This window comes from Cryptotermes secundus, unplaced genomic scaffold (assembly GCF_002891405.2).
Source record: "Cryptotermes secundus unplaced genomic scaffold, Csec_1.0 scaffold505, whole genome shotgun sequence".
In the NCBI taxonomy this organism is placed as follows: Eukaryota; Metazoa; Arthropoda; class Insecta; order Blattodea; family Kalotermitidae; genus Cryptotermes; species Cryptotermes secundus.
Window position 1 is genome coordinate 335,325 of NW_019740659.1, and position 13,454 is coordinate 348,778.

Genomic DNA, 13,454 nt, shown 5'->3' on the forward strand with positions numbered 1-13,454 from the left:
TATGTGAGAAATGAAGAAGTGTTAATTAGAGTCAGTGAGCAGAGGAATATCCTACACGAAATAAGAAAACGGAAGGCTAATTGGATTGGTCATGTTTTACGCAGAAACTGCCTTCTAAAAGAAGTTATTGAAGGAAAGATAGAGGGGCGGATAGAAGTGACAAGAAGACGTAAGAAGATGCTGGATGACCTTGGGGACAGAAGAGGATACTGTCATTTGAAAGAGAAATCTCTAGATCGCATTAAGTGGCGGATTTGTTTTGGAAGAGACTGTGGACTTGTCGTCTGACAGATTACTCATGATGATGATGATGATGATGATGATCAGGTGTTACAAATATGTCATTTTCACAACAGACTCATACTACTGCGTGGCAATCAAGTGGACCTTATTGTTTATATATATAATCATGTATAAATGGTTTCAAGCACACTAATCTCACACTGTTCACTAACAGTCTTATTTTTCTACCCAGAGGATGGGTCGTTTCACACAATATCTACACGACGCCACATCCAAGAAGACGGCATTCTTCATAATCAACGCCGTGAAAACCTCAAATCTTACACAGAAAATAATGTTTGTAGAATTGGATAGATAAGCTTCATTGAAGTGAATCGTGCCACCCATGTNTATTTACAAATATATAATATAGTATTATATTAACCAGTAATGGAGTTCTACTTTCAAGTCCTCAAGAACCATCCAGCCGACCTTGATGTCCCACCAGTGGGTCGCGTACGATGGGTTGATAAACGCTGTTCTAACCCTGTGTCACGCCGTTCGTCGCTTCCCTGTTCCAACATTCTGCATAGCTAACCTGGACAGCCATTTTTCTCTATACTTGTAACTTTCGGATGCTTGAGATGGAAGCTCTGAAATTACACAATTTCGGGTACCACAGCAACAAACTGTCGAGAGTTTGCAGGGCGTGTAAACGAAATATTACGCAGTAGGTCACGAATGAGCTGACGATGGAAACATATCAGTTTTCCGAAACGTTTTTGAGAGAGTTTAAGGCAACGCTATCCCTATGCTTAATTAACGTGTATGGGGGAGTGAGATCAGCTTCACGGCCCGGTCACTTTAACCTCAAAGGAAGAAGCGCCAGGTACCAACTGGACAGGAGGCTTGTTAGACTTCAGAGGCGGTCTTGAATGTTGTGGAAAACAAACTCTGTGGCTTTAGTCCGCAAGTGAACCATATCGACCGAGCGACCGCCGCTTGTCGGCGAAGTTAGTGTCAACTTTAGCGGATAGAGCATGTCGCGTGGTCAGCGCAACGAAACCCCACAGCCGTTAATTTCGATTTTCTCAAGCGGACTTGAATGCTCTGAAGAACAGAAAAATTTCTTTCCCTTCCCGGGATCGAACCCCCAAGTGTCCAGCCCAGTCGTTATACCAACTACGTTTTCGCGGCGCTCTTCAAGACCATGGCAAATGCCCAAAATAATCTTGTTTATCGTCATTATATGTCCGACACGTGCAAGGGACCGGACGGCGTCCATAACCCGCCGTATCTGTGATGCTGTTAGGTCCTGTCTCGGGTCTCCCGACGGCAAATTTGAATGAATAAATGAAAACCACGTACCACAGCCCCAGTCTTAATAATGTATCGGCGATGTGACGTTTCCTTCGTTTGTTTAGCTTTGTTTCTTTATTTCAGTTTGTTTCTTTAATTCTTTTTCTCTTCTGTTTACTTCCATTCTCTCTGTTCAAGTAACTCCTCCTTCAGAATCAAACAGTCGCTCAGCCACTCAAGCAATTCCCTGCCATCTATGGGGCTCGAATATTAACTTCCATGTTCAAAACAAGCCGCCACTGATCGTCATCCTAAATCATATGAACAAATCCAAGTCTTGCAGCGTATTTTTCAAAGGCCAATTTCAATGTACTTCCCCATCTACAAACGTGTTGTCCTCTTTCAGCATCTCAAGCCATATTTTTTTTTTTTCACTCACATGCTTGTTACACGCCCCGCCCATCTCAACCTTCTTGGTTTTGTCATCCTAAAAATGTCTACTAAACAGTAGCCCTACAAATATGGGGGCACGTTTTTCAAGCTTTCCGCCCCTTTACTCCCCTTTAGATCCAAATATTGTCCTCAGCACCCTGTTCTCAAGCACCCCTAACTTTAGAGCCACATTCTGGGATATTACGTCGCGTAGACTCGTGAATGTTTTGCTAGACTATACAGCGTTACACCCCAGTTAGTCATCCTTCCACAGGATAGCAGCTACACGAGTACAACTGAGAAGTTCTTACGAGAAAATAATAATCGTTGTCCTTGTAGCGACGTGCTTCTGCATCTAGGTTTGATTTCGTGCTGCAGATGTGAAGCTAAGCAAACGTAAGCTTTCTCTTCCCCTAGTCACTTGCATCTGTGCCGAGGTCAAGAAAACTGGAGCTATACCGCCACTCCTGCATGTCTGCATGGCATAGTGCTTACCTTATCCCCTCCTCTTCTCTTTAGCCGATCGTCAGAGGGTACGAAAATGACGGACAAGGCCAAGCGGCACAGTGGCCACGCGGAAGAATTTTTCGCGTCTGTCCACGGTTCATTTCCGCCACAGCAGTAAACACGTCCCATGCTGATGGTGATGGACTTTGTAGATTAAATTTGTTTGTCTGTACTTTTACGTCAATGATATGAAGGAGAATATATGTAGGTTCCATCCTTTCATTGTTAGAAATTCCAGAATGTAAAACTCCCTATACTTCATGCACAACTGAAGTGGAACTATATTTCGAGTTCTGAACGTTCCTCACTTCGCTGTTCATGTAACTTACCACATTAAAACAAATTGTCCAAGCGGTCTACAAATTTGGGAACTGAAAATATGTGCATACTTGCAGTAGGGAGTTGTCACGCGAGACCCGCGAGACCGAGGAAGAAAACGCATCTGATTTCGGGAGAACTTGACAACACACAGCGCGGCTACAAGCGCAGCCGATATGTTCACGTCTGTCCGGCCACGCGTTGATGTCTGTGGGTTGCAGTCCCCACGTCACTTTCACGTACGCGTACGGACGAGGAGAAAGGATTCATGCGGCCTAAGCTGATGGTTCATATCGGTCCATTTAACTCCTGTTTTACATATGGCCATAAAGGAAGTCTTTTAAGTCTCTTTACACAAACCAAACAAGAACAAGACTCAAATAAAAGCTGTAGATTTTAATAAAGGCCGGAGAACACAATGGGAATACAAAGTGGGTGTAAGTGGAAATAAGAATGAAGACGTGGGAAGTTGTAATGGAATTGGGGGAGCATGCAATGCAGTGAAATTTGCCTCACTTTCGACGTACGAAGAACGACAAGCGAGAGATAGAGAGGGAAGAGAGAGACTGAAAGCGAGAATTATATTGTTTACGCTCTTTGCGCATAAAGAAGGAATCTGATGAATGATTAAAAGAGATGGCAAACAATTCGTAAGATGTATTTTTGAAGTTACTAAAGCAATTTTTCTATGAAATATGGCAAATATTACGATAACTTCAATTTATTTCTTGTCGGTTTAATGCAGGTAACTTCGTGTGGACCCCAAATCAGCTTCATAAATACTGATATCTTGGTTTCCACTGTAGCGAATGTTAAGATTGCTGTGTTTTTGGATGTGACGCCGTGTAGTTTGATTTCAAAGGAACCCGATGCTTTCATGTTCAGGGTAGGAGAGACGAAGATCCATCTACATGAGTACTAAGGTTCTTACAGCAAGAGTATTAAAATTGTGTTCTTCTACGATGTGACGCCGTGTAATTCGGTAGATAGATATCAGAGTTATGGAGCAGACTGCTGTCTCCATCTTCAGGACAGAAAATCCTTGGTCCCATCAACGTACGGGATTTTGGGTTCTCATTGAGATAAATATTTTGAGATTACGACCCACTGGAACGTGACGCCGTGTAGTCTGGAACATAAGTAGCTATGTTTCGGAGGAATGCGGCTCTCCCGTCTTTAGTAACAGAGTGACTTAAACCGTAATCTTAATGCGTTACTCTGTGAGATCGGATGTTCTCGGTTTCTACTGAGATGTGCAGTAGAAGAGACACAAGACTATCAACAAAGACGGAAATAAAACTTCCTGGACCTAATCCTTCCAGCCGCACTATGGTCCTGAGATCGACTCAGCCTCTAACAGAAATAAGAACCAGGAATTTTCCTGGGAGTAAATGGCAGCCTGTCTTTGCGTAAGGCTGACAACCTCACCACCATCGGTGAGCCGATTGTCTAGAAAATATGGGAGCCTCGACATCTCACAACCCTATGGGCCTCCACGGCCTGTTACTGGGATAGCTTTGACTTTTCTTTTACTGACACCACAGACAAAGAAGAAGCAAAAGCTCACACAGCGCCGAATGACAGGAAGTGTGGCATACAGCAAACTGGGCAGGATGGGGAACTGAGCGCCCCTGACCCAGTTTAAAGTACTATCTCGGTATTTATCTAGAAGAACAGCGATAACTAAGTCAGGACGGCCAGTTTCCGTGACAAGAATTCAACTCGGAGCCTCATGAATACCGAGGAGGGCTATAAACTCAACAGCGAAGCTTGGGTTAAGCCATACCGCTACAGAATAATTCTAACTCTATTAAACATCTGAGACGATGGAGTTTATGCTTGTTATCCTGTAATGTATGCAACCATGCGTCACGTAGACTGTAAAAAAAGTTGTGGGGTGAGGTCATCGTAACATTTGTGAAATAATGGAACCCATCTCTCTCTCTCTCTCTCTTTCGGATATGAGAGGTTACCCTTAGACACACAGACACCCACAGACAGTAAACATTTTAGCATGGAGAGCTGTCGCCTAGTAGCGACCAAGCACTTTAATGTGCACACAGACAGAAACTTGGTACATACCACGAGATTTGTTACCATACTGTAACGTCCCACACTTCAGCTGCCAGGCTTATGTAGTTTCAACTAGCAATGGTGACCCATGTTCGGCAGTTTCACTCTTCTGCCTCACTACAGAATCCCAGCTTCGCAAGTCGTGCACTTGCTCTCCGACATCTGTGATCGTGCCTCGTACACTGAGTAGACGGCCTCACGTGTTCACCGACTAGAAACAGGGTTTGGATTGGTAATTTCATTTATTGGAATCTCAAAGCTCGTGACTACAAAGAATTATAACGCTATTGTTAATTCACGCAGTTTACAATTCGCTATAGCATGCACTAAATCCCATTTTATCTTCACTAGCCGTTGCCTGGCGACGGAAATCAATAATGTTCTCTGCTTCCTTGCTTACTAGCTGCCGGTTGGTGACTGTCTCGCGCATAACCCATGGTGGTAAATGTACTCACATTCTCGCTTTCTGGGGCCAGACTGAGCTCACTCATAGCGAGACTCAGACTCAGACTCAGATTTACTTTATGACTGGCTGTTTACGGGTATTAAGTTCGTCTTGGCGCCAAGCCCCCTGAGATCACGACCATTTTTTTTTGCAACTGAACCCTTGAGGTCATAGTCGTTATGTAGCATCCTCTCTGACGAGAAGATGGGTTTGTCACTTATGAATAGGCTTGGCCTTTGTCAAATGTAGGTATCGCACATACAGCGCCGTGATGTTGTTGAAGTCAAGGCAAAGTCAAAGTTACATTACCACCAACAGCCTGTCAGCCAGTCTGTCTTGGCGTCAAGAAACTTCTGGAGCTCAAGACCAGATTTTTGTTACTGTCAGACAGATGTGGGTTTGTTGATGTGTGGCGCCCTGTCTGACGAGAGGACTGGTCTGTCGTCTACAGTTTCTGCAGTCATTCTTGGGTCCTAGTCGCGCGGGATTCATGACCACATTTTACTGTCTCAGATACGAGACTCGCCAAACCTGGAGGACCAGGTTCCCGTATTTATATCCCTCAGGAACAAGACGGACCAGGCACTGGGTTCCCTTTTAATCGCCTCCTACGACTCACAGGGCTTCTGTGGAGGTATTCGAACACGCCTCCACGCGGGGACCTAATGTCAAGATCAAAGTTTTTACGAATAGTGTTGTTGACGTGTTTAACAGCGTTGAGTAGCAATGGATGTCTTTCCTAGGTCCGCTATTCAGCTTTCAACTGTCTGTCACAGTATGTCACAAAATGTAATCTAGTAAATCTTCAATTGTGACGTAACGGTCCGCGTCCCTGTCTGACGATAACACATCCTCAAAACCACGGCAATGTACAGACCAGCGTTCTGCAAATTTAAGGATCTGACTTTTACCGGAAATGCATCACAGCTCTAAATTACGGTATTCTTGGATATGAATCCACATACACGTATTTTGATGTATCGGACCGTATCGGACAAGCAAGTTGCATCCAATCTCATGTAGAAAGAATCACTCTTATATCCTGAAGGTGGAGACAGTAGGCTGATACAAAATATTGGTACATATCCACCAAACTATACGGCGACACATAACTTATTCATAATGTTCACCGTCGAGAGATTTTGAATATCTTGTTCTGTATGCTATCTAATTTAAATCTAGAAGGCCCTTGGAGTTGATACGATGTCATTGAAATTTGAGGTTTGAAATTCGCGAAAGTAATATAACACTGTCATAGTTTATGTGTGACTTAGACGCGGATCGATTGGATAGTGGTTTATTGCCAAACTCGGAACTGCCAATAGTTACGGCGCTATCGCACACGCTATATCTTCTCAGACTTCACTAGTCGTATCCTGGCAACGGATTTTAACAGAGTAATTGCAACAGTCTCACTGTAATTACAGCACATATAACGTCTTATTTGCACAGCCGCACTCTTTCAACTAAGTACTATCTCCACAACCGGACTTTCAACTCTTAACTAACTGTAGCGCCATCTTCTTCTCTGCCTCCCTTGCAGAAGTCAGCTGAACTGCCAACACTCAACTAACTGGATTGCCCCAATTCTTTCTTCTTTAAAACAACTTTACAAGGACCGAACAGAAAACACCTTTTCAACAGTAAACTTTTATTGTAGAGGCGTGTTTGCCTGTGTTAGTCTGCCGTCTCGCTGTTTGCTTCGAGGTCTTTGTCTAGCAACGGATCTATACATCACAATATTAAAAAGTCATTTCAAACCTCACCAGAACACAAAGCGTCTCCATTATGAAGAAGAACTAGGCCGCGCCATAGCTCAAGCGGTTAGTCGCTGGCTTCCCACCGCGGCGGCCCGGGTTCGATCCCGGGTCTGGTCAAGTGGGATTTGTGGTGGACAAAGTGGCGCTGGGGCAGGTTTTCTCCGACTACTTCGGTTTCCCCTGCCAATCTTCATTCCACTAATTGCTACACAATCACCCTCACCTATCATCTGGGGCTGGTACAATAGGCCAGAAGTGGCCGCAGTACAAGGAACTTAGTCCCACCCCACTAGCAATAAAAAAAGAACTTATTAAAGTTTTTCAGGAAATAATTTATATATCTTTCTCGGAGCACACGAAACACATAAACACACCCTGTAGAAGAAATGTGGAACTCCTCAATGTAAGTTAATACTCCGGGTTCGACTGCCGGCGGAGGTAAGGAATTCTTATCTTCTCTACATTGTCCAGACCGGCTCTGGGGGCAACTTAGCCGTCTAATGCAGTCGGTGGCAGGGGCTGATACCCTGACAGTAATGTGGCAGTGCCGTAAAACTGGCTACTCACCTCCGTCTAGTGCCAAACCTCCACTCCCTCATACGCTTTCATGGCGTGGTGCGTAATTAATTAATCCCAAGAATGACCTTATCTTTAATACTTGTAGTCGATACTATAATCTGAAGATTTCTTGAACAGCCTGCAAATCATCTCTAATTTGATTCAGCGCAGGACGTTGGAAATGTAATGTCATAATAGATGCCCCCAAAATCTGCACTTTTGTTTGTGACTAGAATAGAAAGAAGCTACAGGCCAGCGAAGCAATATACAGAATGTCCCAGGAGGAAAGGTCAATATTCTGGGACGCCACAGTATCGGTCATTCTAAGCAGAGAACTGTATATGTACATGTGTCCTATTCCGAACGGTTTCCGAGATACAGCTATTTCACTGCACAGTTCCAAAACTGTTGATAAGAAAGAGATATCACGTACTGTTTCTAATGCCGGTATTTATTGTTCAAGTGACAAAGTTGGCACAGTTTATCTAGTACAATACATTTCCGAAAATTCCACCGTCAACATCAACCCTTTAATTCCCAGTGGTCACTATATGTACCACCTTCCTTAACATATCAAAACTTCAGTATTCTGCACACGGATTGTATTCATGTGGTCCGTATAGTTCTCACAGTAAAGAGCAACTGTTTCCTTAAAAAGTATTAACCGGTTGGGCTCTGTAGCGGAGACGTGCTGTGTTTCCTCTGAGGTACGAACTGGGTTGTCATATATTAGTCAGATGAAATTTAGTCTTTAAAAGGTTAATGCACTTTGAATCTCGTGTACGGACATGGCGTGTTGGTCGTCTGTACAGTGTACAGTGTACTGAACAGTGAAACAACTCTATCTCGGGAACCGTTCGGAATAGGACGCATGTACATATACTGCTTTTGCTTACAATGGCCGATACTATGACCTCCCAGAATACTGACCCTTTCCTTCCGGGACACCCTGCGTAGGGCTATATCCCTCCAATTTCTTTGAGGTCAGTAATGACTCTCTGAACTACGGTATTTGTTATAACATTAAGAAACACGAAAATACATCCTCAAAATTCATTCGTTGAGTTTGTGTGATTCTCAAAACGAACAGTGACCGAATTCTACATTCTATATTTTATGATGTAATACAGTAAAGTCTGATGGAAAAAAATTTCCAACGTTTCGGAGGCACGCACTGTCCCCATCTTCATGGTCGAAGAATGTGTCACGCAAACGACCATCACGAATCAGCCAGAATGTTGAGGTCTGGTCTTCACAGTCAAGGCCATGAATACCTCAATTCTGCCAAAGAGTGGTTCTTTCCTTAAACGTATCCAACCAATCGGCCTTTGAAATGGTAGATTCATTAAGGCAAAACCCACTTTTAAAGTATTATTTACAAGAGTTTCGTGTTATGGAATGTTAATAACAGTCACTGAAGTATTTTAAGGCCGTGAATTTATTTCTAATTTTCGCTTCCAGCGTTTTAATCTCTGTGTGTCGCCATAGAGTCACGGCACGAATATTTGAGGTTATGTTAGCAAACGGAGGAATGTGCTCGTGGTCGTTGAAAATTTCCAACATGGCGACTACGCGGAGCTTTGGGGTTATGTTAGCTAAAGCAAGGACGCATTAACCTGGGTCTACTCGTGTCTTGTCTTGAAAAGTACGAACTGTCGAGATTCGGTGAGCTTGGGGAGGCTTCTAGCTGCTTGTTGGAGCGAAACAGTTCGTCTGGGAGCGGAGCGGCTTAGTGAAGCACGTAAAATCGTCGAGAGCCACTGACCGGAATTCAGTGGACAACTGACTACAGCGGAAATAATGAATAGCGCCCAATGGCACTCACACAAGCACAAGTTGAGTGCGGTAAGTGTGTCCTTCATTTCTGTACCCCATCATCATCTCTGTGATCCCTTTGGACGCCGTATGACCCCGTAACCTGAGATCCCACCCCTGTACAGTCAAACCACTCTCTCTTACTCCCCCATGGCTTGTATTGTGTGATCCTAGCTGAAAATCAATGAAGTGTCAAACTGCGCAAGCGCGGGGTTCAGGCACGCCCTAGTGGTGGCAGAAACAGGCTCAACAGCAAGAGATGGTGGAGGCGGCGGCGTCGACGGCGACGACGACGGAGGCGGCTCAGTGAATGGTAACGGAGCGCCTGGACGCGAGAGAATGAGTGTTGTGGCAAAGTTGTAACTACCGAGGCGATGTGGCTGGCGTGAGGTTTCTGTTTGGCGGGACACGATAGGATGGTGGGGTCATGAGGATGTGCAGCCGCGGTTCGGCCGCCAAAAGCAAATCACCAGCCCTGGGACAGCGATCATCATCGTCCACGATCACCAGGTAACACTAACCCAGTTAAAAAAAAAAAGCTTGTATTGACTTTTAGTTGGTCGGCAGAAGGCCCGGTCACACAATAGCACTTGTAATCATCAATCCCAGGATGGACGGACGGACGGGCTGGCTGGCTGGATCGATCAGCAGCAGTTGGGGTTCCGCAGGGCTCGCTCGATAAATTCAGCTTCCTCATGGACCACTCGTGTAGTCACATTCTGCGTGATGCAAAGCATTGTTTATACCGAGACACGAGATTATGCGGTCCCTCCGTCAAGGAGTGTTCAGGCACTAACAGACTGAACGTCTCTGCGTTTCGTGTGATTTGAGAGCAATGTAAACATGCATTGCAGTGATCTGCCACTTTTCGGGACGCTATTACTTCTATGAAATCATATTAGACCTATTAGTTCCCCCCCCCACAATTTCTTAAGTACTGAGTTCGAGTCCCGGTATGTTCAAAAATTTTCTCTTCTGAAGTTCTTCAAGACCGGTTGTGAGACCCATCCAGATCCTATGCAATAGGTAATGAGGGGGGCTATTTCCCAGGGGATAAAACGGCCGGAGAGTGAAGCTGAATACTCAGTTCCAACTAATACCAAAGTAAAGAAACCCCGAATCTATACATCCACTCCCCTATAAGTTTTGTGGCGCAGTGCTTAATTAGTTAAACACAAGAACTTAAACAACGGTGCAACAACTTAATATAGTGTTTAACGTCGACTGTATGTGTACAGTGAATTGAAATAGAACACGGCCAGTTCCTTTGTTATGTATTTCAAGCCATTTTTGCCAGAGTTTCTGCCGGGAGAAAGCAACATTGATAATATACAGATACTAACAGAATTTTTTACTTAGAAAGGGGGGCTTCTGAGGTGTTCTGCATAGTTGTCCACTGTTGCAGACAACATCATAACCCAGTGCACTACGAGTCTTCACAGTAATGAAGATTTCCAATCCAAAGTTTTCTTTTGAAGGCCGTGTATAATTCATAAGTCATAAAGTCCAAAATTCGATAAGACGTTCACCAAGTACTCGCCTCTATTGCGTGTGAGGAAATAAACATTCTTCGCCTACGTTATTATCCAGGGACTACCTAAAAAAAATTGAAAAATTAATCACGAAAGCCTCAGATATGATACCCACTGACCAGGTCCTTTCATTATTATGATTATTTAACGAAACTTTAGAAGCCCAGACTGTGTAGAATTGATTTCTAGATGATTGTTGGATAACGAATCGGAAAATATTTTAAAGCGTTCGATGGTACGTAACCTGTGGTACACCGGCCGCATTTGCCTGGTCAGATTGACGGAAAGCACGAAATGCCTCAGGCAAGTCCCGGTCGAGATTCGAACTGTGCACCCCCAAAATACATTCCAGAAGCGGGGAACACGTTAAGAATTTGTAAGATTTGAGGCTTTCACGGTGGTGACTATGAAGAAAGCAGTCTTCTGGGATTTGGCACCGTGTGTATGTGGTGTTAACCGACGTTTCGGGGGAACGTATCACCTCCATCAGCAGACTAGTCTGCTTTTACCGGTCTCTTCGCTTGCGGATTTCTTATATTTTTCCTTCTGCCCTGAAGATGGAGGCGATACGTTCCTCCGAAACGTCGGTTAACACCACATACACACGGTGCCAAATCCCAGAAGACTGCTTTCTTCATGTTAAGAATTTATTTCTTTAGCGACACTATCCTTAGTTGGGACTACACGTGTGGAAATACACATGATCCTTTAAAGAAGTCTTGCAACAAATATAGAAGGATTCAGCCGTGGACTAATATGAAGTACTATCCCAGACGCTTGTCGCAAGGAACTGAGAGCAGACATGGAAATTCTCAGCCAGGATACAGATCTCCCGCATATGAATCCTTACTGATACACGGCTGACAACGACGGTCGGAACCAGGTCTGCAAACAAACATCGAACTATGTACCTGCCGACGAGGTAAATAAGTGTGGAAATTCAAATTAATTTTCGTTACGTCCACACGCGTAGGGAATCAACACCATGACTTCAATATCCATATAAACTGAATCATAACTTAAAATTATTACCGTACGGATAAAGGTGAGCCGGGATAGCGCAGTCAGCATAGCGACTGCGTACGGGCTGGACGACTGAGGGGTCGGAGTTCGAGTCCCGGTATTGTCAGAATTTTCTAGTGCCGAGGTCAAGAAAATGTTGATCTGCACATCCACCCCCCCATACGTCTGCTTGGTGTAGTACTTAATTAGTTAACTTTAAGTTACTGTTAAGGCGCGTCCACATTACTCGTGCTCGTGCGTCAGAAGCTTACTGCTGTGAAGAAATGCGAAGGCTTTGTATGCTAACCAGTTTGGGCGTCCACTTCGTCAGCTCGAGAGCCTGATTTTCCGGCAGCAGTAAGCTTCTGACGCACGAGCACGAGTAATGTGGACGCGCCTTAAAGATAAAGATCACGTGAGATGTTGCAATTGATTTAAACCATTAAAGCATAAAGGTAATTATAAGTAAAAAAGATAAAGCCGTTCCTGTAACAGGCCGTGGAGGCCCATAGGCTTGTGAGACGTCGAGGCTCCCACATTTTCTAGGCTCACGAATAGCGGTAAGGTTGACAGCCTTACGCACCGGCCAGCAGCCCTTTACTCCCAGGAAGTTTCCTGGTACTCATTTATGTTAGAGACTGAGTCAACCCCAGGGCCATAATGCGACTCGAAGAATTAGGTTAATTGAAAGAAATCAATGACCTCATCGGGAATCGAACCCGCGACCATCCGGCTTGTAGCATACTGCCTGAACCAACTACGCTACCGCGTGCCCGTGGTAAATATATATACCACCTAATTTAACATTAATAAACCGTAAAATTCTCCTACAGAATGTCTTTTATTTGTTTCATATGATTCTTAGAATAGAGAAGGATTATTTCCCTAAACAGTTGTCCTCTATAATAGATACGTAGTGAATTTACGGGAAGATAAGAACTGAACTCTTAAATGCTGTTCAGGTTAAGTTCATATTGAAAAGGATTAACAGTACTACAGCATGTGGGCCTCAAGGGACCGACATAATTAGCGCCCGTGGGACTACTAACAAACAAAAGAAGGAAGAATTTCGAAAAATGTTACGTAGCATGAAATTAAATAAGTGAATACAAAGATTACATTGATTTACAGACATAAGAACTGCACATTCTTCTCTTTTATAAATGTAACGGGGTAATTTAGTTGTCTTATCAAAATGTCGCCACGTGTACGGAGTGTGTTGTGGCCTTCATCTCTCGCCGACGGGCTTCAGCCTTTTCCTGATTTACATTCACGCGGGAGCCACGACAGTCTATCTGGGTTTTCAGGTCGGCCATTTCCTTCAGTTTGGCGTCCTTCATTTCGTCTTACAGTCTTTCCTGACTGGCATCCATCGTTTCTTGATTGGCTTTCATTTCAGCTTTCATTTCGCCCACCAATTCTTCTTGGAAGGGCCAACAGGCGTTGCAGTATTTGCTCCATCTTGCCTCAGTTCGACTGAATCAGTCCCGT

The 13,454-nt window shown here is 44.2% G+C and overlaps 2 protein-coding genes across 2 annotated transcripts in view; one reads left to right on the top strand and one right to left on the bottom strand.

The window, feature by feature from the left end:
• Window positions 1-13,454, bottom strand: part of LOC111872451 (activator of 90 kDa heat shock protein ATPase homolog 1) — a gene marked incomplete in the record, with an annotated part of 156,594 nt that overhangs the window by 19,231 nt on the left and 123,909 nt on the right.
• The window catches only part of LOC111872452 (muscarinic acetylcholine receptor DM1), a 97,709-nt gene continuing 93,996 nt past the window's right edge, over window positions 9,742-13,454 (top strand). The window contains exon 1 of the mRNA XM_033754701.1: window positions 9,742-9,939. The gene's annotated coding sequence lies outside the window, so the exon portion shown is untranslated. The remainder of the gene's footprint in view (window positions 9,940-13,454) is intronic.